At 40.6% G+C, this 26,233-nt stretch overlaps 1 long non-coding RNA gene across 2 annotated transcripts in view; it reads right to left on the minus strand.

Moving 5' to 3' along the window:
* The window catches only part of LOC107132296 (uncharacterized), a 64,027-nt gene that overhangs the window by 16,846 nt on the left and 20,948 nt on the right, over positions 1-26,233 (minus strand). For both annotated transcript variants that reach the window (XR_009493889.1, XR_009493888.1), the window contains one exon: positions 12-203. This is a non-coding gene — a long non-coding RNA (uncharacterized lncRNA). The remainder of the gene's footprint in view (positions 1-11; positions 204-26,233) is intronic.

The raw sequence follows: 26,233 nt of genomic DNA on the forward strand, positions 1-26,233 counted from the left end.
AGGGATCGAACCTGTGTCTCTTGCATCTCCTGCATTGGCAGTCGGATTGTTTACCAGTGCACCACCTGGCTTCCCACGAAGGGAAGGTTCTCAACCAGTGAGGCTCTGCAACAGAAGCAGATCATGGAAAAGCTGTCAGCTTAAGACTGTTTTCAGACCATACTCTTCATGTCTTGACATCAAGTCCTTCCTTGAAGAGTGATCTGGAAAAAAAAAAAAAAAAGAGTGATCTGGGTTTGCATCTCCTTACCCATCTCACCACTGTATTTAGAACACAAACACACCAAGAACCTAAACAGTTTGGTTCCTGCCTACCTCTCTTCCACTTGCTTCTATTGAAAATGTGTTTCAGATACACTAGCCACCTTCTTTTCTTTAAACTTTTTAATACAATTTTTAGAGGCTACTTTCCACTTAAGTTATTTAACCTTCCTGTTTGTTGAAGCTTATCCCCTCCTCAGGGCTTTTGTGTTAGCTATTCCTCTTGCCTGAAATGTCACACTTGCCTGAGTTACCTCCTTCTAATGCTGCCTGTCACCGTCCTTGTTACTTCCTAACTGGTGGCCCTGTTTCACTTTCTCATGCACTTAAGTAAAATTATCTAGATTGCTTGTTTATATCTGTCTCATCAACTAAAACATAAATTCAGCAAGGCTGTGGATCTGATCTGTTTTATTCAATCCTCAATCCCAATCAGTACCTGGAATACAGTAAACCTTCAAGAAATATTTGTTAATTTGAATCAGATAAGGTGTAGAAATGTATGTTCAATGATACTATAGACAGCTAGCTATAGTTATAGCTAGTCAAACATTTTTACCCAAATAATACTTATTAGTATATCAAAGTTAACCTGAAGGGAGATCTCTAGTTGGCTGACACAAATCTGTCTGGTCTTGTCAAACGGTTAAAAGTCAATGATTTCTCTAGACACAGATGATGAAATCATCCGAATTTCTGATGACACAAAGCCGAGAGTTCTGAAATCACCTAAGCCAACCCCTCCAGGCTACAGTTCATGGGGTTGCAAAGAGCCAGACATGACTGAGCAACTAACATTTTCAAGCTACCTTTCCAGCCCCCCAGACACACCCCTACCCTCACCACATATAAGGAACAGGCTCGCTCCCTCCCCTTTAGGGAAGCCAGCAACCAAGCAAACCTGTGGTTTGTTCTCCCTCCCACTGTTTTGGAAGGGCCCTATAAAGCCTTGCTTTTAGAGGGAAAAAAAAAAAAAAAAAAGCTGGGAATATTGGTGGCTGACACACTGGATGACAGGATTCAGGTTCAAAAGCAGCTGAAAGTCCATCAAAAGTAGAACGAATAAGCGTATATCTTACTCATACAATGAATTACTGCACAGCAATGAAAATGAGTGAACTGCTGCTATCTGCAATATGAAAAACTTTACAAAGATGATATTGAGGGAAATAAACCAGAGACATAAAGAAGAATATGCATTGCATTATTCTATTTCTGTATATTTCAAAACCAAGGGAAACTATTCTATGGTGCTAAAAGTCAGGACTGGTTCTCTTGAGGAAGGAGGAAGGGAGCAATGATGGGGGGAGATGAAGAAGGATTTTGAGGTGCTGCTAGTGTCTATTTCTTGACCTGGGCAACGGTTATATGGATGTGTTTATTTTGCAATAACTCACTGATCTGTGTACTTATGATTTGTTCATTTTATATGTGTAATATACATCAATTTTAAATTGAAGCATAAAAGAGACGTGGGAAATCTTTTTTATTAAAAGCTCAATGTGCAGTTCCTAATTTTGAATGAGAGAATTTTAATATTTTGCCAGTTAGAATTATAATTGGTATTAATTTGCAGTAAATAATCTTTATTATGTTTAAGTAGTTTCCTTTGATTTCTTGTTTCACAGAGGTTTTCTTAGAATGGTTGCTGAATAGACTGCAATACCGCTGCAGGGATGTGGAGTGAAGAGTATTTTCATGTAGCTGTTATTATAGCCTTTTTGGCAAGCAATAGCTGCAACAGCTATTATTTCAAAAATGTGACCCAGCAATCTCAGTTCTGGGGATGGCTTGTGGGATCTTAGTTCCCCCATCAGGGATCAAACCTACGCCCCATGCAGTGGAAGCACAAGCGCTAACCACTGGACCACTGGGGAATTCCCTCAATAAAACTACTGAAATAAAGACAACGAAGTTCTATATAGATGTACAAGGATACTTTGGCACACTGTTTCAACAGGCAACACACACACACATTATATGGGGACTTCTCTGGTTGTCCAGTGGTTAAGACTTTGTCTTACAATGCAGGGAGCGCAGGTTCGATTTCCGGTAGGGGAGCTGAGATCCCACATGCCTCTCGGCCAGAAAATCAAAACATAAAACAGAAGCAATTTTGTAACAAATTCAATAAAGACTTTGAAAATGGCCCACATCAAAAAAAAAAAAATCTTAAAAAAAATACTATGTATGCCATCAATAGGGGAAAGGTTGCAAATTTTTTTTTTACTATATCCACATTTGTTTTTCAAACTTTAAACTTTTTATTTTGTATTGGTGTATAGCTGATTAGCAATGTTGTGGTACTTTCAGTATATCCACATTTTGAAATACCCATTAAAGGACTTCCCTGGTGGTTCAGTGGCTAAGACTCCACACTTCCAGAGCAGGGGGCATGCATGCGTTTGAATCCTGGTTGGGGAACTAAGATCTCACATGCCATTTGTTTCAACCAAAAAATGAACATAAAATAAAAGTTTTGTGTACTTAAAAAAGACAGAGAGAAGCATCCATTAAAAGGAATACATTTGTACTCTGACAATTGATTTAGAGGGATTTTAGATGAGAAACTGTTTTAAATAAAAAATAAAAAGAAAAAAGAAATCACTTTTTTTAAATGACAAAAAAACCCTATATTGAATATGTGTACATTTGTATTTGTCTACACTTAATCACGGAGAAGGCAATGGCACCCCACTCCAGTACTCTTGCCTGGAAAATCCCATGGATGGAGGAGCCTGGTAGGCTGCAGTCCATGGGGTCGCTAAGAGTCAGATAAGACTGAGTAACTTCACTTTCACTTTTCACTTTCAGGCATTGGAGAAGGAAATGGCAACCCACTCCAGTGTTCTTGCCTGGAGAATCCCAGGGACGGGAAGCCTGGTGGGCTGCTGTCTATGGGGTCGCACAGAGTCGGACACGACTGAGCAACTGAACTGACTGACTGACTGACACTTAATCATATGAGAATATAGAAAATTGTTAACAATTAGATTGATAAAATGGTTATTTGTGGGGTAGGAATTGATGGGGTGACAGAGGATGTGCAAAAGGAAGTCAAGGGAGAAAAAAAAATTAAGAACCAAATGATTTTTTGGAAAGCTCTATATGAGCCAATAATCTCACATCACAGGTGAAAAATCAAACGCAGTCATAGGGACATTAACAGATTACATTGTGTCCAAATCAAAGGACATAATAATCGCAGTGTACTTTATGTTGTTCAGATCAAATCTAACATATTGTATATGTTTCTGTATAAAATACTAAAAATAAAACAAATATCCCCCTCCCCCGCAAAGAGAAATGTATTTTCTTGTTATACGACAATTGGTTAAGAATCAGGCAAGCGTAGCTTCCAGTTTCTTTTCAGCCACTTACTTAGCTATGTGACCTTGGGCAAATTACTTAATTCCTCTATGCCCTAGTTTCTTCATCTGTACAATGAGGATAATTATAGCTTCTATCTCTCAGGATTACTGAGGATAATAATATACACATGCCAGGACCTGGTGTCTAGGTGAAACTCAATAAAAATAATTAATGTTGTCATTGTTATTAGAATAAATATTTATTGTGAAAATTAGAATTTACACATAAGCAAACATGAAAACATAACCATAAGTTGCCTTCTGGAGTTAACTATTGTTAATTTTTGGATATTTATGCATTTATCAATGTGATCTGAAAAATAATCAAATTGAAGGACATAATAATCAATAGCTGGTGATAGCTTAGGACGAATTAGCAGTCACCAAATGTTTAAAGGGCTGTTTTACAGAAGAGGGGTAGACATATTCTATGAGGCTGCAAATAATCACAGCAAGAGGCAAGGGTTACAACGAGAGCTGTCCAGCAACGGAATGGGCTGCCCCACACCATAGGGAACTCCTTGTTACAACAATAGTCTTAGCTGGCGACCATTTGTCAGAAAAGTGATGAAAGAGAGGTCAAGCTAAATGGCTTCTAAAACTCTTCCTAACACTTTATGACCAAGAAATACTTGCTGGATGTATATATATATGATTCACAGCCTACATATGACAATTTGTGTGGTTCTTACTGTTTAATACTAGGTGGTAAGAACAGTTCCAAATATATCCCATGAAAGTTAATAGGAAATTCTTAGCATAGATCAGATAGTACCTCTCTGTCATAGAAAACTGAGGACGTGCAACTCCACCAATTAATTCCACTCAATATGGAGAAAGAAATCAAAGGCGAGCCTGGAAGGAGTTTATATCTTATCTTCAGGTACTGTTTGTCTGCTTTCTTAATACTTGGAGTCTCTTCCTGGAAAAAATTTCTGATCTGGCAAAAATTCATAGTAATTACTTAGGGGAAAGGAAAAAGAAGAAACAAACAAAAAATAGATTAATGTAGTTGGGAAAAATTTTAAGAACATGGTGTTGATGGGAGAGAAGACTAAATGTCCCTATAAGACCCACCCAAGTGCTTTTGATGTCTGACCAATTATTATCTTATTATTCTTCCTGCTATAGATACAGTCACAATTTATGTAACAGGATGTTTAAAAAGATTAAAGAGAAGCTGTAGTAGCGTTCTAAGATGATAAGAGTCCCTAGAAAATGTATTTATGGACGTTTAGAATATAAGTTCCTGTATGTTCTTAGAATAAACCATCTATTTGTTTTTCTTTTTTTAAAGAAACAAGTCAAATTTGTATTTCAATATGGCTGCTTCCTGTCCACAAGTGATATAGGAATAATAGAGCAAAGCGAGCAAACAAATAATAAGAGGGGATGGCGGTATTTTGTAATCTGTGATCTGGGCTGGTTTTTAATCAGGTTTTGGGTCCAAAATATTTTATCCCTATATTACATAAATGTTTTTAATTCATCTGTATTAAATCTATGCATGGGGAAACAAATTATTCTGAGACTTTCCTGGTGGTCCGGTGATTAAGACCCCACATTTTCACTATAGGGGGCACTAGCTCGATCCCTGGTCGAGCATCTAAGATGTTGCGTGCTGCACAGCGTAGCCAAAAAAAAAAAAATTATTCTATTGTTCAAGCAGGAGAGCTGTGTGGAGTTTGTGATTCCAGTGACTCAACGTGAACATAATGAAAGTTAAAGAAACAATTTTCGGTAGAGGATTTTGTGAATAGAAGTTGAGATGAATCAAACTGATTTTCTGTTAGAAGAGTGTTATAAAGGTGTCTCAAACATAAAGAATGACTCATTGATATTCAAACCTCTGCCTTGTGGGCTCTCTCTTATTTTACAACATAAATTGGCACTGGGTACCCCATGAAAGGGCTTTAGGGCATGGTTTCAGAATTTCTGACCGAGGTCTTATGTACATTGTTTGTTAATGTCAACTCTTTCTCTTAGTAACCTAGGTCAACACCTTGTGTGGGGACTTCCCTGGTGGTCCGGTGGTGAAGACCCCGCACTTCCAATGCAGGGGACACGGGTTCGATCCCTGGCCAAGGAAGATCCCACATGCCTCAGAGCACCTAAGACCATGCGCCACAACTACTGAGCCTGTGTGCTGCAATTCCTGAAGGCTGAAAGCTCTAGAGCTGTGCTCTGCAACGAGAGAAACCACTGCAATGAGAAGCCCACGCGCTGCAACTGAGAAAGCCCACATGCAGCAAACAAGACCCAACAACCAAAGATAAATCAATAATTAATTAAAAAAATACCTACTGTGGGCTTGCACACTCTCCCTCTGTACATGTGTATGTATTTACTTATTTATCATTTTTCTGACTTTTTTTTTCTGTTGTGAGTAAGATATAGACATGATACCATTTTCCCCTAAGTACTTCAGTGTATATTTCCTAAAAACAAGGACAATATCTTTCATAACCACAGTGCAATTATGGAAATTAAGAAGTCAATACTGATTTAATAATATTATCTAATCTATAAATTCATTCAAATTTTGCTCAATTGTTCCAATAATGTCCATTAGAGTAAAAGAAAAATACAAATCATACATTGCATTATGTTGTCAAGTATCTTTAGTCTCCTTTAATCCGGAAGAAATTTTCCACATTCTTTCTTTCGTGACCTTGAAATATTTGAAGAGTTACAAGTCAGTTATTTTGTAGAGAGTTCCTCAACTTGGGTTGTTGGATGTTTCCTCATGATTAGCTTCAGGTTACGCATTCTAAGCAGGAATAACACAGAAGTGATGTGATCTGAGTATGTAATATTAGGAGTTGAATTGTTCTTTTTAAATGATTTGTTAAGGTAGAGCCTGCCAGGTGTCTCTATTTTAAAATTACTATTTTTCCTTTAAAGTTAATTATTTCATAGGGAGATACTTTGAGACTACATAAACTTTTTGTTTCTCAACAAACTTTACCCACTAGTTTTAGTATCCATTGATGACTCTTGCCAGAGTCAGTGTTACTATAGTGATTGCCAAATGGGGATTTTTATAATTCTATCATTCCCACTGTATTTTTTAGTTGGCATTCTACCACAAGGAAAAATGTTCTCTTCTCTATGATTTGTTTGCCAATTTATTTATACCATTATGATGCATAAATTCTTATTTTATTCAGTGGGTATCTGTTATTGACACTATTATGATGCTAAAATTGTCCCTGATTTGCATAGTGGTGGTCCAGTACTCTAGTCTGGAAAACCCCATGGGCAGAGGAGCCTGGTAGGCTGCAGTCCATGGGGTCGCTAAGAGTCGGGCACGACTGAGCGGCTTCACTTTCACTTTTCACTTTCATGCATTGGAGAAGGAAATGGCAACCCGCTCCAGTGTTCTTGCCTGGAGAATCCCAGGGATGGGGGAGCCTCGTGGGCTGCCGTCTCTGGGGTCACACAGAGTCAGACACGACTGAAGCGACTTAGCAGCAGCAACAGCAGCAGTCCTTTCCAACTGTCCTTTTGACATGTCTCCAAAATTCTTTAAGCTTCCTGACTTTATGACACAATATATTTCAGGTTTTTCTTATATTTTCCTAGCCCGGGCCCTGAAGTAAGCCACTTACCTAAGAAATCCTGGTTTCTGTAGTGGAGAAAAGTATTTAGAAAAATTAATGTTCTAAGTGTACTATTTCATACTGCTGTGTCATAACTTGTAGGTTCTCTCAGAGTACAGGCTCAGGCTCGCTTGTTCTCTCTCTCTCTCTCTCACACACTTATAAAACAATGTGCTCTTATCAATAATTCCAATTCCAGCCCAGTATTGCAGGGTTCATTTTAGCCTTCCCCCTTTCCATGTCACAGCTCACTTCTCTGGCAGTGAGAAATCTGTGGAACCAGTCTTTTTTTTTTTTTTTTTTTTGGAATCAGTCTTGACTACTGCACTTAGCCACCCCTGCATGTACTCTCCTGATTCTCTGATTCACTTCGGCATAATCTCCTGCCATTCTAAAGGCAACCTGTACACACACACTGATGACAGGCCCCAAAGCACCTGAAACCACTGGTGTCTGTGCTACGTTGCCAGTGCTCATTGAGGATGGTGCTGCCTCTGCTTTTGTTTTCGGAGGTGGGGGCCTGATACTGGCCATTACAGACTCTTACAACAGAAATTCCAACTGGCAAAATCACTCTTCACCCTCAGTTTCTTTCACACAGTGACACAGCTGATCTGGAAGGGCTCATAGAGATTTTATGGAATGGACTCTTGGGTTTTGCATGCCCTTGATTTTAGTTCCCTTTCCCTAGGGTTCAAATATGAATCTGGTCTGTGCCCAGAATCACTCTTCTTTCCCAACCCTACCTCTCTCCTTTTAATGGGCTCTCTCTTTTTCTAATGAACTCATTCCTAATACTTCACATACATGGAACCTTAGCAGCCAGGCCCTTCAAACATACCAGAAGGCATCAGCTTAAATTCTCAGAACAACTCATTTGTCATTCTTAAATTATTTGCATCAGCAGTTTAATTCAGAAACTCTCTTGAAGACAAGACAATACCACAGAAGCAACACAGAAATGAAAGGACTGCAAATTCCATCCCAAGAATCTCATCCAAGGAAAAGAATTCTCTCGTGATTCGCCTGGCTGGTGGGGGCTGAAGGGAACCTGGAGAATTTTCAGTGTGAAGACTGCCCTGGGCCATATTTATCACAATGACACTATTGTCCTGCCATGCCTCTTGGAACACTATCATCAGGAAGCGAATGCTAAACTGTTTTCCCAGAGGTGCTAATGGACACCTAATCTATCGTTCCTTCATTGCTCTTGCCAACTGCAGGCCTCTGCAGAAAGACCAGTTAGCAAAGTAGTCTGTGGCTATGAGGCTGAAGGGTATTAACTAATTTGCACATAAAATAAGCCCAAATATAATGACCTTGATGGCATTAATATTCTCTGTCTATTGAGTTAACTGGTCATAGACTGGATGGTGGTAGTGTTCTGTCACTCAGTCGTGCCCGACTCTTTGCAACCCCACTGACTGCAGCATGCCAGGCTTCCCTGTCCTTCACCATCTCCTGGAGTTTGCTCAAACTCATGTCCATTGAGTCAATGATGCCATCTAACCATCTCATCCTCTGTTGTCCCCTTCTCCTCCTGCCTTCAATCTTTCCCAGCGTCAGGGTCTTTTCCAATGAGTTGGCCCTTCAGACTGGGTATGTTTGAACATTTCCTTACTAAATGGATATTTAATAACATGCAATTACTATGAGTTGAGATAAAATCTCCTGGTTACATGGAAAATGTGCATGCATATAATTCTGAATTAAATCCAGAGTATATTAAATCTTCAGTATTATAGACATTAACAATAGGCTCTTTACCATGGATATTGAAATTGTTTCCTTTACTAGAACGTAAGCTTCATGAGGGCAGGGAGCTTTGTTTTGCTCATTACCCTATTCTGAGTATGAGTATGCCTGACTTAAAGTTGTGTGTGTGTTAGTCGCTCAGTTTTGTCTGACACTTTGTGACCCCATGGACTATAGCCTGCCAGATTCCTCTGTCCATGGACTTCTCCAGGCAAGAATACTGGAGTGGGTTGCCATGCCCTTCTCCAGACTTAAAGTTGAAGCTCAATAAATATTTGTTGAACAAATAAAAATGTTTGGTGGCATGATAGAAGAAAATTTTAAATTATTAAACTCTATCCTCACGAGGGGAAATGGGAATTGCATGCCTCCTCTCAGATGGTGAAGAATCTGCCTGCAATGCAGGAGACCCAGGTTCGATTCCTGGGTCATGAAGATTCCCTTGGAGAAAGGAGTGGCTACCCACTCCAGTATTCTTGCCTGGAGAATTCCATAGACAGAGGAGCCAGGTGGGCTACAGCCCATGGGGTTGCAAAGAGTTAGACATGACTGAGTGACTGACACTTTCTGAAGACATAAGAAATTATTTAAAACAGCAACAACAGAACACCATTCTAATGAGACATATCTGTGGGATGAATTCCCTTTATAAGCAGGTTAAGAGCTTTAGTTTAGATTTTATGTTGTTTCTGTGATCTAACATTTGCCCTTGAAAGGTATGTATATGTGTATGCATCTGTGTTCCAGCAGTAACTGGCTGGTCAATTTTAAAGATAAAGAGACATATTTGCTACTCACAGTGGTGAGGAGACTTAAGTAGGAATCATACTTGGAGGACCCATGTGCCCACTTGGACTATTCTGTGAGAGATATCTGAAGCATTTGGTTTTTTTGGACTAAATAACTCAGACTCAGAGGATGAGCCACTGGGAGCAGCAAGAGAGAGTTACTGGGATGAGACCAACTCCTTGGATACTGGTTAGAGGTTCCCAAAGTAGGTGGACAGCCACACAGCAGAGGTTAGGAAATGACAGGGTTCTCAGACCCAAGAGTGTGGTAGAAAGATTATAGACTGGGTTATCTACATGTCAATCATCTAGGAAAGATGTAGCTAGTGTCTTCTTTGCTTTCCTGGGACTATTAGAAAGGTCACTATGCAGCACTCCCATTGGTACCCTAAAACTAGGATCTATAAAAAAATCTAGCAATCAACTATAACAAATCTCCTTTTGTTCTTCAGCTCTGGACTTCCTCTTATGGAGGTGGTGGTGGTGTCAGGGCATTTAATTATGTTGGCCTCCCTTCTACAGTCTTTTTGCAGGTTCACTAGACTAAAACCACTTCTGCAATGAGAGATTTGCAAGTGAAATATGGACTTCATTCTGGAAGCATCAAGTCTATGTTGCCTAAGTTTCTAACTAATGAGATTAAACTGAAGTCTGGATTGGACCTCCACGAAGGCAGCTCAAATAGAGCACCTATCACAGATTTTGCATTGGTTACAACAATTTTTTTTTCTTTCCTATACTGTGATTTCTTTAAGTTACTCCATCAATCACTAAGTCTAATAGACCTGCATTCCTTGTGTAGTGGAGGTATGGAGAATAAAGGGATGAAACTGTACAGAGAAGTGTACCGTGCCTCACTTTTATTTGGATGCTGCACCCATCACAGGGAACAACAGTCTGAAAAGAGAACTATCCAGGAGTTCGAGACAGTGATCCACATTGAATGGTGACTCATGATGGAGGAAAGAACTGGTGAAGAGCCTAGGATGCAGTGGGGACTTGGGAGAGTGTGTTAATTCCAACTAGAAGGGGAACAACTCAGAGGGACATGAACCAGTTCCCTCTCCTTCTCCACATACACTAGAGTAAGGAGAGGATCATAATAATTCTAACAATAATTGTGATAACCCCTGTTCTTTCACATAGACAATATGACGAGTTATTACCTTAGAAAGATGTTATTAGGGGGCGGAAGATGATTATATTCTTCAATATCTTTCCCTCGGCCTAAAACAGCTTTGCACATCATTACTGTTAACCGATCATATGAGGCTTTAGCTAAAATAATCTTATTTTAGAAACTGAAAAGTATCTGATCTTCATGGTCTGAGAAGTAAAGAACTTCTGAGATCAGTTGTGTGAAATCTGGACCATCCCAGACAATTTAGGACATATGGTCACCATAACTACATGGGTAAACTCATGGACATGTAATTACCTTCATATTCTTGAAATAGTACTAAGTTTCGGCCTCTCCTAACTTAGAGGCTCATTAATGAAGGATTAGGTTACTTTATCTCTTGAAAACTAAAAAGGAAGGTTTAAGTAAGGGGATGCATTAGACTGGCTATGTGTTCAGTTCTGAGTGGTCTTTCAAGGTAATTTGAGAATCTATAGTGGGATCCATACAGGAGAAGGGAGTGGGAAAGTTCCTGCTACTTTTTTCCTTTCACTTTCTAATCATTAAAAATGATTTAGGAGAAAAAAAAAATGATTCAGGAGGTTATTTGCTTAGTGAAGATCAACCCTGCTGAAATTTGTTCCCCATTTTTCTTAGACCTGGATAAATGCCCAACTGCTGAACACAGTATCTTTTAAGGGATTATTCTATTATTATATTAAAGATCTACTGGGGACTTCTCTGGTGGTCCAGTGACTAAGACTCGGCGCTCTCAATGCAGTGAGCCCGATTTGATCCCTGTGCTAGCATCTAGGGAACTAGATCCCATGTGCCTAAACTAAGACCCGGCATATCCAAATACATACAAATAACAAATATTCTTATAAAAAAGATCAATTGCAAAATGTTCTGAAATGTGAACTAAGTGTATCTATACTCTCCTATGATGGAGGTCAGCAAAGGTGAACTAAGACCCTCTGCTTTAACAGTGAAGGCCATATTCCACTTTCCAATGTTTCTATTGTTTCAGCCTAGTGAACTTTTACCCACAAAAGTCCTTCTTTGAACAGTCTGATAAAAAATAAGGTCTTTAAAAATTTTTTTTAGATTGTTTACTCACAGCTAAACCTTTAGACAGGAGGCCAACTCCCAGTGGTCAGTTCCAAACAGGTTAACTTTGGGCTGAAGAGATTAAAAAAAAAACAACTCTGTGACTTTCAAACAGACACGTGTGTGATGTCACTATACTTGACTTTGCTCTCCCAAGGTACATTTCAGAGCTGGACTGTGGGTTTAAGATAAAAACTTGAATGGGCAATTTCTGTCCAGTAGTGAAGTGAGGAGTGCAATTGATGAACTGGTGACCCACAGATTTGGGTTGGAATGGTTAGACCTGCAGGTGGGAGGAGAGGAAGGGGGGAGGGAAAGTCAGTACAGCCGTGTTGTGTGCCTCCATGATCCTTCATACACAGTCTTCTTCTGATTCCTGAATGTATGTTTATATACTATGGCTTCCCAGGTGACTTGTGGTAAAGAATCCGCCTGCCAGTGCAGGAGACATGGGTTCCATCCCTGGACTGCGAACAGCCCCTGGAGGAGAAAATGGCAACCCACTCCAGTACTCTTGCCTGGGAAATCCCATGGACAGAGGAGCCTGGCAGGCTACAGTCCATGCGGTCACAAGAGTTGTATACAACTGAACAACTAAAACAACAGCAACATGTTTATATATTGCTTTTTCAGTATAGGGTCAAGGGTAAGGTTATAAAGGAAAAATAATTATTGTCTTAAAAGTCTCATTCTTGTGCTTTAGAAAACTAGGCTTCTCTGAGAAAACTAATAACGTTCAAATGCACACTTCATCCAAGTAACTCTGGTATTTGAGCAGCCATTAGCAAAGAATAAAGATTTCTGCGGGAAATTGTCTGGCAGTTCAGTGGCTGGGACTCAGTGCTTTTACTTGCGTGGCTCTTGTTAAATCCCTGGTTGGGGAACTAAGATTTCACAAGATGCAGGGAACAACCAAAAAAATTAAAAAGGGTGTTTTTTTGGTCCAAAATGGGTGGTAGGACAAAGAAAGGAGACTGAAAAACTGTTTGAAAATGATCAAGTTAACTACTGGTAAAATTCATAGATTAATTGATTGATTTTTGTAATTTCACACTTATAGGTAAGTAATATTTCCAGGACACCCAAGTATTTGGAACACAGTGCAGGGAATAGATATAAATGAGTAAATAGCCATCAAAAAGCACATACACCTTGCTCCTTAGGAGTTTCAAATGCCTTCATCAGTTCAGTTCAGTTCAGTTGCTCAGTCATGTCCAACTCTTTGCGACTGCAGCACGCCAGGCTTCCCTGTCCATCACCAACTCCTGGAGTTTGTTCAAACTCATGTCCATTGAGTCGGTGATGCCATCCAATCATCTCATCCTTTGTCATACCCTTCTCTCACCTTCAATCTTTCCCAGCATCAGGGTCTTTTCAAATGAGCTGGTTTTTCACATCAGGTAGCCAAAGTATTGGAGTTTCAGCTTCAGCATCAGTCCTTCCAATGAACATTCAGGACTGACTTCCTTTAGGATGAACAGACAGCAGAGTTTGCTCAGATCATCTAGAACAGGGGTCCACAGCCCCCAGGCCGTGGTACGGGAACCAGGCCTCATAGTAGGAGGTGAATGGCAAGGAGTGAGCAAAGCAAAGTTCAAGATGCTTTGCTTTGCTCACTCACCTGCTGCTCCCCACCCCCCGCTCCCATTCGTGGAAAAATTGTCTTTCATGAAACAAGTCCCTGGGGCCAAAAAGTTGGGAACCGCTGATCTAGGAGACAGTGCAGTCAGCTGGAGCTATTCAGCACAGAAAATAACTGCTGGTTATTAATAATAATGGTAAAGTCCCTACCACTTATTGAGTGCTTATTATGGTCTCCTGGGTACTGCTCTGCATAGCAGGTACAAATGTTATTCCCAATTTATAGTTAAATTTACAGATAAAATCAAGGCACAGATTAAGTAACTTGACAGTTCAGTTCAGTTCAGTTGCTCAGTCGTGTCCGACTCTTTGCGACCCCATGACTTGCACTCCAGGCCTCCCTGTCCATCACCAACTCCCGGAGTTCACTCAAACTCACATGTTGTACTTAATAGAAGCAAGTTCAAACCCACCTCTGTCAGACTTTAAAACTTAAGTCTTACCTGTTTTGTTTTATTGCTGTATATTCTAATTCTAATTTTTTCTTAGTATATTTTCAAAAAAAGACAAATCTGTATTCCACATTGATTAAGAGCACAGGGAACTATTAAAATGTTTTAGGACATTATGAATCTAACATATATATATGTTGGTATTTTAAAAACTTATTTATTTTTGGCTGTGCTGGGTCTTCGTTGCTGCTCGAGGACTTTCTCTAGGTTTGGTGAGTGGGGGCTACTCTCTAGTTGCAATGCTTGGGCTATTCACTGCGATGGCTTCTCTTATTGCTGAACACTGGTTCTAAGGTGTGCAGGCTTCAGTAGTTGCGGCACGTGGGCTCAGTAAATGGGGCTCCTGGGCTCCAAAGTACAGGCTCAATGGTTGTGGTGCATGGGTTTAGTTGCTTTGTGGCATGTGGGATCCTCCCAACCCAGGGATCGAAGACATGTATCCTGCATTGGCAGGAAGATTCCTTACCACTGAGCCTCCAGGAAAACCCTGTTGGTATTTTAAAAGTAAGTGTTAAATATCTAGAAATTTCTATTATATGGAAGAGAATGGACAATGCTTTCATTTATTCATGTGTGGGTTCAAGGAAGGTTTGATTGCATATCTTTTGTTTGTTTTAACCATTCCTTAAAGGACCTACTTTATTTAAAATTCCTTCACCTCTGGGGTGATTAACTCATCAAGATTTGCTTGAGAATTTTCCTAGTTTTAGCATTCTTTAAGTCCTGCACGCCAAGAAACCACTCCCTCAGTCCTCGGAAAATCAGGATGGTTGTTCTCTTTAGCTTCACAACACATGTGGGTGCTTTAAGGTTATTTTTGGATGGTGGTGATAGGATCTAATGGGCTTGAGTCCTCTCTTGGGGAGAAAGATAGAAGTTGAGTTTCTGTTTTTCTGGGAGCACCTCAAGTGATGGAGAAACTTTTTCCTGAGGCCTCATTTCATTTTTATCACCTTTATACTTTTCTTTTGCATCCTGAACTAAAAATCTATCTCAAAGAAGCTTCCATTCACATTTCTTATCCTACCACATGACTACAAAATGGAATGAACTTAATTACTTACCCATGTGATGACACATTAAATATTTAAAGAAATCAATCATGCCCACCCCCAGTCTTTCCACCTTCAAAGAACACATCTCCTAACAACTCAACATTTCTTATATTATTTTACCATCATGATTACTCTCTTCCAAATACAGTTTGATCCTGTGCTTAGTTGTTCCGTCTTATCTGACTCTTTCCAACTCTTTGGACTGTAGCCCACCAGGCTCCTCTGTCCATGGGATCATTCAAGTAAGAATACTGGAGTGGGTTGGTGGGTTCCATTTTCCTCTTCCAAAGGATCTTCCTGACCCAGGGATCAAACCCAAGTTTCCTCCGTCTCCTGCCTTACAGATGGATTCTTTATCTGTTGAGCCATCGGGAAAGCCCAATATTGTCATTTCTAGAAAGCTAATCAGCAGAGTATGTCACCTCCTTTGTCCAGAATCTATACTTTCTTTATTATTTTTTTTTTTTTTTAGTAAAAAGTGAAAGATTTATTTGGTCTTATGCTTCCTTTAATTTAGCTTAATATCATAGTATTTTTCTTGGCATTTTTCTTGGCATATTAACTTAGATTGAGTTCCTATCTACTCAAACTTTCAAGCATTTTTCTCATGTGCTTCTGCTACTCTGTATTGCTTATCTTGTACATGTGGTTATTTTTTTCTAGCTTGAAGTAAAGTACCTTACATTTAAGTCTGTTAAATTTTCAACTGCCCACCTCTGCCTGCTTTTCTAAAATCACCCATTTCCAGTTTTGTTTGACTTACAGGTTTGATGAGCATATTTTCATGTCAATAATTGAACTGTTAAAAGGACAAGGCCTTCACTGGGATCTTTCCTTATGTTTATATTAATCCACTAATTAGTCTTTAGTTACAATAATTCAACCATTTGAAATTAATCTAATTTATTAGTAACAATACATATTTACAACTTCACCCCATATAAAACCAATGTGGCAGGAGAGTGAAGTAACAATAGAAAACACTCTTTGATGATGAAGTATTTACTGCTTCTGTCAAAACTGTGGAACTGCTTTCTAGAGCTCATGGTTTTTGACCAAGGAAGGCATTTCCCATCGTAATTCTCCACTTTATTTACTGGGGTTGGCACTAAGTTTTAGTTATTAAACAAGATCAAATCTTCTATCCAAGAACAAAGATTTGGCCTTATTAAAGATGTTCCAAAAATATATCACAGATTTCTTAGGTAAGTCCAAAAGAGGAGTTACAAATAGGCTTAGGAATACACACAGAGTCTTCCAAATGTATTCCTTTAAAGGAGAGGACACTTTTCAAAAGGGTAAGTTTCACTGTGTTTGTTAAGCCATCAAAGACAGTTTAACCTAGTAGTCAAATACATTAGCTTTGACCTGGTTCAATGCCCAGCTCTGCCACTTGCCAGCTGTTTGATTTGGGGCAAATATATCAATGCCTTAGCTTAGTGCCTGGCATCTAGTGAGAGCTATAAAAATGAAATTAACTACTATTTATTAAGCATTATTTTATGCTAGGCACTGCATGAAGTGCTTAACATGCTGTCTCATGTTTTTTTTCCAAACAATTATATGAAGTGGACACTTTTGTTATCCCTAGATCACAGGTGAGAAAAATTGAAATGGAAAGATTATGCAATTTGCTAAAGTTAAACATGGAAGATAAGATATATATATATATAGATATAAGTCTCTCTGACTCCAGACCAGGATCCCAAACACAATTCTATCCTGCTAGTCCCTGAATATTGATAAAACCCTCACTAGGTCTTAAAACTTTAATAAGAGTATGAATAGGAAGGATACTGACCAGCAACCAGTCAGGCAGCTTCCAGGAGCCAAAAAGGTCCTCCAGGGCAAAGTTTTACTTTGATGATTCACCGGGGTGAGGTTCTGGCCCTAAGTCCTATAGGCTTAGAAATTCAATTTATTATAGATTGTGGATTTATCTCCCAGAGCATAACCAAGCTTCCAGAAACTGGTATTCAAAATCAGAGACCAGTTTATCCACAATGAAAGTTATGAATAAAAATAGAATAGCCAATGGCTAAAACATTTGTGTCCTGTAACCAGCACCTGAGAATCAGATTCTAAGGGCAGGCTGCTTGCTGAGCATGGAATTAGATATGAGGGTGTCTGTTTTATGTATGAATGTTCGATAGAACCAAACTCATCCAGCTCCAAAGCAGTAATTTACTTGCCTCTAGAACTGAATAGGCCAATATAACCTCTCACTCAAAAACGCTGGGATAAACACTACCAGCATTGGCTTCTTAGACCCTTCTCTTCCTGTTTTGTGTTTTTTTTTCCTTTGGTGGGAGGGGGGATGACCAATTCTTTCCTGATTTTAGGTTAATTTTTTTTTTTTCAGGTTACAGCATAATTCTTCTTTTACTAAGATTTTTATTTTTATATTTATTTATCTATGTATTTATGTATTGCTACACTGCGTGACTTGCCAACCAGGGACTGAACTCATGCCCTGGGCAGTGAAAGCATGGTCCTAACCACTGGACTGCCAGGGAATTCCAAGTTTTTGAACAATAATCGCTGGTCCATTACACATTGATTTGAAGGTTTATATCTAAAAAAGCCACTTTAGTTCCAGGTTCTTGCTGGGGAGTCCTCTCTCTGAGGTCCAGAAGTACTGACAGCAACAATAAAAGACAAGACCCCATCCCTCTGGTGAAAGCTGTTTTCTCCTTTCTGAAGATCTTGTTGGTTGGCTTTCTAGCTTCAGAAACAAGACAGTATTGCTGTCCAAGGTTGAATGCCAAAGAATTGATGCTTTCGAATCATGGTGTTGGAGAAGACTCTTGAAAGTTCCCTGGACTGCAGGGAGATCAAACCAATCAATCCTAAAGGAAATCAACCCTGAATATTCATTGGAAGGACTGATGCTGAAGCTGAAAGGCCAATACTTTGGCTACCTTTGAAGAACTGACTCATTGGAAAAGACCCTGATGCTGGGCAAGATTGAAGGCAGGAGCAGAAGGGGATGAAAGAGGTTAAGATGGTTAGATAGCATCACTGGCCCAGTGGAGATGAATTTGAGCAATCTCTGGGAGACAGTGAACAACAGGGAAGCCTGGCATGCTGCAGTCCATGGGGTCAAAAGGAGTCCAACAATAACTAAAAACTAAAAGATAACACTGTGTTCTGTAGCTAGTGAAGAGATAGACTGCTTGGAGGAAGATTTACATAGTTCTGCAGACTCCACTGGCTGTGCCAGCTCTGGGTGAGTCGGGTGCACACGGTGTTAAATGATTTGTTTTTTCTTGGCTCTTTGCTGTAGGTCCAGGCAGCTACATCAACAGTAGCCTTCCTACTCCCATGCAGAGCTTCCAGAATGCCTGGGAGTCTCCTGCTGAAAACAACATGGAATGCTCGGAACTAGTGAAGATAAGGCTGGAAGCTCTACCGAGTAGAGCAGTCAGCACTTAAAGAAGGCATGATCCAGCAATCCCACTACTGGGCATATACCCGGAGAAAACCATAACTGAAAAGGACACATGTACCCCATGCTCATTGCAGCACTATTTACAGTAGCTAGGACATGGAAGCAGCCTAGATGTCCATCAGTAGGTAACTGGATAAAGAAGCTGTGGTAGACATACACAGTGGACTATTACTCAGCCATAAAAAAGAAAGTATTTTAGTTTGTTCTAATGATGTGGATGAACGTAGAGCCTGTTATACAGAGTGAAGTCCGAAAGAGACAAACATCACACATTAATGCATATATATGGAATCTAGAAAGATGGTACTGAGGAACCTATTTGCAGGGCAGCCATGGAGACACAGAGGACAGACTCATGGACACAATGGGGGAAGGAGAGGGTGGGACGGATTGAGAGAGTAGTATGGAAACATAGACTTTACCATATGTACAATTAGATAGCCAGTGGGAGTTTACTGTATGATGCAGGGAGCTCAAATCTGTGCTCTGTGACAACACAGAGGGATGGCATGGGGTGGGAGGTGGGAGGGAGGCTCAAGGAGAGGACATGTGCATGTCTATGGCTGATTCATGTTGATGCATGGCAGAAACCAACACAATGCTGTAATTATCCTTCAATTAAAAATAAATTAATTAAAGACTTAAAGGAGGGAAGCTGCTCCCAGAACCTTTGGACCCAGGGTAACTGCAGAGTTTAAAGTCAAGTAATGGATACCTCAACCTACTCCAGTATTCTTGTCTGGAGAACTCCATGGATAGAGGAGCCTGGTGGGCTATAGTCCATGGGGTTGCAAAGAGTCAGACATGACTGAGTAACTAACACTTTCACATACAATGGATGCCTCACTACCAATGTGTCTACATGGCAGCTGTGAACAGCAGGTGACAGGGGAAAGGGGGCGTGGACAAGTTCCTCTCCTCTCCTTCTGCAGGTGGGGACTTGACACATCTTCAGGGTACAGGGGAAAGGAAGGTGGTCCTGCCAGTGCAGTATTTTCCCAGCTCTAGACTACTGGGCTGCCACATTGGGAAGGTACAAGAGTGGGAACCCCTGACTTTCAAGGCCTACCATTCCAGTTCCGTTCTGCAAGATAGGGAGAATCCGGGTCTACCAGACCCTGAACTTCCAGTGCATAAACACAGGACATTGGATAGGCTCAATAATAGCCACAGCCTCTCCCTGGAGAGATCTCTAAATGGTGCTGAGAGAGGAGCAGGGTGAATCAGGAAGTCTACTGATTCTTTCCACTGAAGGCCAACCAGGGGACTAGACTGTTTGTCCACCCACTCCAAATATCATGATTTATCATACCAACTTTGGGCTTCCCAGGTGGTGCCATTAGTAAAGAACCCCCCTGCCAATGCAGGAGACACAGAAGACACAGGTTCAATCCCTGGATCAGGAAGATCCCCTGGAGAAGGAAATGGCAACTCACTCCGGTGTTCTTGCCTGGAGAATCGGTTGGACAGAGGAGCCTGGCGGGCTGTAGTCCACAGGGTGACAAAGAGTCAGACAGGACTGAAGCACGTTAGCACATGCACGCACCTTTCCCCAACAATCATACATTAAAATGAAGCTCCCACCAGTGTCCAGGGGTTAACTGAGTAGAAGACTTGGGCCCTTTATTACTCCAGATTCTTGCAAGGAGTTTGTTTTCTGAACATTCTTCTCTGTACACTCCCCTCTGTCTTAATTGGCCCTACCCATTGAGGTATATTCCAGATCTTTCTCCTGTATCTTTGGCTTGGCTCAAGCCTCTGAACCCTCCACAGAGGAGACTAAAAGCAGGGAGATGGCCAAAATAGGCAGTCAGGGAAGAGCACAGGCATTCCTATTGCATCTGCTCAGTCTCTCAGCAATCCTCGTGTCAGGGGACTACTCAAGTTTCCAGACTGAGCCCAGAGAGAGAGGCTCCCCTTCCTCACTCCCAGTGTGAGACACAGAGCAACGTTTCTCAGAGGCAGTCTTCTGAGTGCTGAAAGTCATAGATACTGGTGATGAATGTGGGTGTTCTCCAGCAGCTCCCTTCTGGACATAATTCCTCGGAGCTGTCCCCTGGCTCTGTTTGAGGCAGGGTCTGATTGGCTGTACTCGCAACATAACTCCTTGTCCTTTCTCTCATTATCATTGGTTCTCACAGCAGTTGTTGCTCCTGGTTGCCACAGGTAATACCTATTATTATTGTTGCTATTTTTAACACTCTTGAGAACCAACATTCAGGGCTGAAAGATTTCCACAAAGCCAGGCAGTAGTGACAGGCGACCACTTTGGCAAGGCTTACTTAACTGATTGACTCAGAAACATCTGTTAAGTATTGGCACGTGCAATGTGAATGTGCAGCTTGATGACGTGGAGGGAAACAAAGATGAAGGAGAAAACAAGATTCTCTCTTTCAGGGGGTTACATTCTAATGGAGGCCTTTTTTGTTATTGTTTAGTCACTGAGTCCCGTCTGACTCATTTGTGACCCCATGGACTGCAGCCTACCAGGCTCCTCTGTCCTCGGGATTTCCCAGGCAAGAACACTAGGGTGGGTAGCCATTCCCTTTTGCAGGGGATCTTCCCAACTCAGGGAACCTGCATCTCCTGCATTGGCAGGTGGATTCTTTACCACTGAACCACCAGGGAAGCCTGATGGAAACCTAGGTACATCTATAAATCACTGAAATATAAGGTGAGGACAGAACGGTAGATAACAGATGTATTCTTCAAATCTGGAAAAGTTGAAGGAGAGCATTTTCAACTATCAGGCCACCAGGCAGATGCCTGCTCATCTCCTGGGGTTGTCTAAGAAGTCAACACTAAGGTGAATAAAGTCAATTGTAACATGTTAAGCACCATAAAGTAAATATTTCATAATGCCCTATGCACCCAGAGCGTGTGTATAGAACAGGGGCTCAGTGTTTCATCATTTTCTTTTAAATGGATCTCTTTTAAATTAATGAAATGTGCTGACTACCCTTCACCTCCCTTTTATGAAAGGAAAAGAAAAATAGATGTAAGAAATAGAAGCTGTACTTCCCTGTTCCTCAGGGCAACTAACAAGAGAACAAACAGCGTTCGGTACCAAGAATAAAGTTGACTCATACTCTTAGGCTCTCTCTCCTTTTAGAGCGCATTGATTGAAGACTTGGAACATTCATTCTCTTAGGGAAACAGACGAAGTCGCCAAGGGAGAGAGGGTAAGGAGGGAATAGGGAAAATGAGGTGAAGGAACAGGAGGCAGTGGCTACTACACTGCCTTTGACAGTCTCTTCATCCCCACAGAAAAGGCTGTTCCAGGAAGTTTATATTCTAGGCAGAGTGAAAAGGATGAGTAGAAATCATATATATTCTGGCCCAACATCCTAGGGGAAGAAAGTAAGTCTTGTGACAATATGAGTATCTTTGTGGCCTGGTACCAGCCCAAGGGGCTTCCCAGGTGGCACAGTAGTAAAGAAACTGCCTGCCAATGCAGGAGACACAGGAGACACATCCCAGTCCCTCAGCTGGGAAGATCACCTGGGGGAGGAAACGGCAACCAGTCCAGTCTTCTTCCTGGAAAATCTCATAGACAGAAGAGCCTGGTCGGCTACAGTTCATGGGGTTGCAAAGAGTTGGACATGAATGAGCACCTATGAGCATGTACCAGCCCAAGGTCCGCAGGTCTAGAAAACTTAAAAACAAAACCAACAAGAGTATAAAGTCTAATATAGAGAATTAGAAGTAAAGAGAGGAGGCGAACATTTCCCAAAGCAGGGTTTCCATGAGTGCCATTAAGTAACCTCAGGTCAAGAGATGAGAGCCTAAAATCCAGGAAGGGCCCAAGGTCCACGTATAGGACAAGGACATCATATGTCTTCCACAAGCACACCTCAAATAGTGGCATGAAGAAACATAGCACACAGACAGCTCTAACACTGGGATCCTGGCTTTCTAGATAAAGGAAGTAAAAAAGATGTTTTGTCCTCCAGTAAATTCATTTTTTTTCTGTATCATTGCCTTTGCTATCCTTTCTCCTATTCCTATCAGTTGTCTTTACACTATTTAAATATTCATGTTTGTTTTTGTAAAAACTACTTGAGGGCAGGGATAATGTGTACCTTTGCCTTTGATGGAAACTAGCTCAGTGCCTGTTCTTATTAGGTCACTAAGAAATGCTGCTTGATTTAATGTTATAGGAGAATTAGACTTCAAGGGTCAACAGCTGCAAGGGCTGGCAATCCATAGAATTTCCATGAGGCAAAGCCACATTTGGCAATTACAAGGGCATACCAGTGAAGTGAAGAGAAGCGTCAGATTTTGCAATAGTTCTGAAAATAAGATAGATTTTCTGGAGTGGCTGTATTCTCAGAAAATTATGTGCTGAATGCCAAAAAGTAATCCAGTTTCTCATTTTTATAGAGATCATGCAAGATACAATCTCTGCCAGATTCAAATGGAAAAGGGTGACATTTATAAGTTTTCTTAGCACTATATAGCATTATGCTAGGTATTGCACACGTAGAATATTTTAAAAAGTAAGATGTTATTACTGCCTTCAAGCTTAAAATCTTAACGTAGAATCAGTGTGAATACACATAAACTAATCAATGTTTACACTGGAGAACGAAATGGCAACCCACTCCAGTACTCTTGCCTGGAAAATCCCATGGACGGAGAAGTCTGGTAGGCTACAGTCCATGGGGTCACAAACAGTCGGACACGACCGAGTGAGCTCACTTTCACTTTATAAATTAAACATTTTAGCACTGCTATTGGAAAATGTGTCCTAAGATGGTGGCCTTTAGATGAGCCTTGAAGACCCCCAATTTTTGTGGGTCTTTACTCCTCTGAGGCTTCACAAAGCTATTCTGTGGACATTTGAAATATAATAAAGTTTATTGCTTTAAACCCCACCCCACTCCACCTTACTCACACCTATTTATATTTTGAGATAGCATTTCATATACTTCGTGTAACAATGTGCTTAGCTCTTAACTTCTTAATGCTCTAGCCTTTGAGCTTGAATCTATAACCCTAACCTGCAGTTTAAGCTTCACTCAAGAATTCAGAACCTTCCTGCTAGAAGAGCAGGAGAAAACTTAGTCACTAGTTAAAGATTCAGTCTCAAAGGTAATCTAGTTTTAAAGAGGTTCCTGCCTTATACCTCTAATCCCCAGAACTAGATTTCTTGCTGGTAATTTCCCCTCCCATGAATAGAATTACAGTCCCCAAAACTATATTCTTTTCAATGGGGTCTCTGTTTTCTATGATTTTTTTGGATGCCAACTTTGCACACCTGTTCTGTTCACATTGTCTAATGCTTGCTCAGATTAACACCCTGAATCTTAGATTCATTTTAGACTTTTACAATAAGTTAAAACTTTCTGCATGGTCCTTGGGGGCTGGCTTTGGCGACAGAGTCACAAAGAAGGCAGTAGTAGCTCAAGGGTCTCTCATTTCAAGTGTTTCTGGTTGCAAGGCAAGAAAAGCAAGTAAGAGGCTGCAGCTCCGTGACCGGCTCATAGTCATCAACTTGTTCATGTTCCAAACACTAGAATATATGATTTCTGCTTTAAGGTATGAGGCAAGAAAAGAGGTATTTTAGGGAAAAGGCTTAATACAGCATTAAGTGGATTAGATAGCAAGATGATCAAGACAGTATATACCTTAGCAAGATACTTATCAAGAAACTCCTTCTGGAAAAGGAAATGGCAACCCATTCCAGAATTCTTGCCTGGAGAATTCCATGGACAGAGGACCCTGGAAGGCTAGAGTCCATGGGATTGCAGAGTCGGACGTGACTGAGCAACAAACACTAGTATTTACATAGATCAAATGAGATAATGCAAGCAAAGTAAGCAGTACCATTTCTGGCACTCCACAACCATTAGTTCTTTTTCCTCTGCATATATATTTTACAGTTAAAGTATTTTTGTGTACATTAACCCCCCAAAACCTTCTGAATTAGGTGTTTCCCCAAAGAATAGTGACTCGACCTCCAAAGGAGCTCATCTGAAAAACCACAGGGCTGAGAGTCAGACTCAGGTCTTCAGACACCAAAGCCAGTTCCCTTTCCCCTACACTCCAGACTGTTCTTATTGCATTGTCCTAAATTTAAGATTGTGATGGCCTGGACTGGAATGTTAACGATAGGATGGCGATCAAAGACTGATGTGAGTTCCTGGGCAGCAGAGCTTTGTAAAAAAAAAAAAAACAACTTTCTCTCTTTCGAGATACATCTATTTTCACATTTTAACATTTCTAAAATTGAGACAATTGGTCTTTTTCAGTTTTTTTTACCTCTCAGCAGGAGGAAGAGGAGGAGGAGGCAGCATGTAGCTGCTATTGCCCGCTCATCCACAAACAGGATAACTAAAATCCATGGACATTTTAGTAAAAAAAAAAACAATAAAACAAAAACAAAACCATTTAAGCAGCATTTACACAAGAAATATGAATCCTAATTGTTGTCTGAAAACTTTCCCTTAACACCTTTTGGTAAGATCAAGAAAGCACCAGCATCAAAACTTGTAGATTGGATATCAGGAGCTTGGAAGAAAATTACAAAAAAAAATGGTGGAACCCTGCTTAAGGAACGCTGCAGAAGACTTACTGTAACATTCATAGTTTCCCTTTTATTGATGCGATAGTGTTTCTTGTTGTTCGGTCCCTAAGTTGTGTCCAACCATTTGTGACCCCCAAGAACTGCAGCATGCCAGGCTTCCCCGTCCTTCACTGTCTCCTGAAGTTTGCTCATCTTCATGTCCCTTGAGTCGGTGATGCAATCTAACCATCTCATCCATCCTCTGTCACCCCTTTCTCCTTTTGCCTTCAATCTTTCCCAGCATCAGGGTCTTTTCCAATGAGTCATCTCTTCGCATCAGATGGCCAAAGTATTGGAGTTTCAGCTTCCGCATCAGTCTTTTCAATGAATATTTGGGGTTGATTTCCTTTAGGATTGATTGGTTTGATCATGCAGTCCAAGTTACTTTCAAGGGTCTTCTCCAGCACCACAATTTGAAAGTATCAATTCTTTGGCACTCAGCCTTCTTTATGGTCCAACTCTCGTGCATCACAGCCTTGTCATGGCGAAGGGGCTTGCATAACTCAGTGAAGCTATCAGCCATGTGGTGCAGGGTACCCCAAGACGGACAAGTCATAGTGGAGAGTTCTAACAAAATGTGGCCCACTGGAAGAGGGAATGGCAAACCACTCCAGTGTTCTTGCCACGAGAACTCCATGAACAGTATGAAAAATGCACTAGTGTAATATATGATAAAAATACACGCTCAAATAAACTTAATAAGGTCTTTAATAAGGGCCGCATGAATAGAAAGCATTGCCCCATTGATTAACTTGTGGCATTCTTTTCTTTGTTAGCAGTATATAAAATAATGATGTGTCCTAAAATTGGTCGTGTCTTAAATTTGATGAGGATGGCCGTGTTATATTTGTATAAATGCTCCACAGTTTATAAAGTTAGCTCATTGTAGTCATCTTAATAACCTTGTGATATTAGGAGCAAAATATTAACATCAAGTTTTATCGATGGGAAAAACAAGGCAGATTAAATAACCTACTCAGCCAGCTATAGATCAGGATAAGGGCTTCAAATTCAGTCATCTAGAATAAACCTCGGAGAAGGCAATGGCACCCCACTCCA

The sequence above is a fragment of the Bos taurus genome, chromosome 3 (assembly GCF_002263795.3).
Source record: "Bos taurus isolate L1 Dominette 01449 registration number 42190680 breed Hereford chromosome 3, ARS-UCD2.0, whole genome shotgun sequence".
Taxonomy (NCBI): Eukaryota; Metazoa; Chordata; class Mammalia; order Artiodactyla; family Bovidae; genus Bos; species Bos taurus.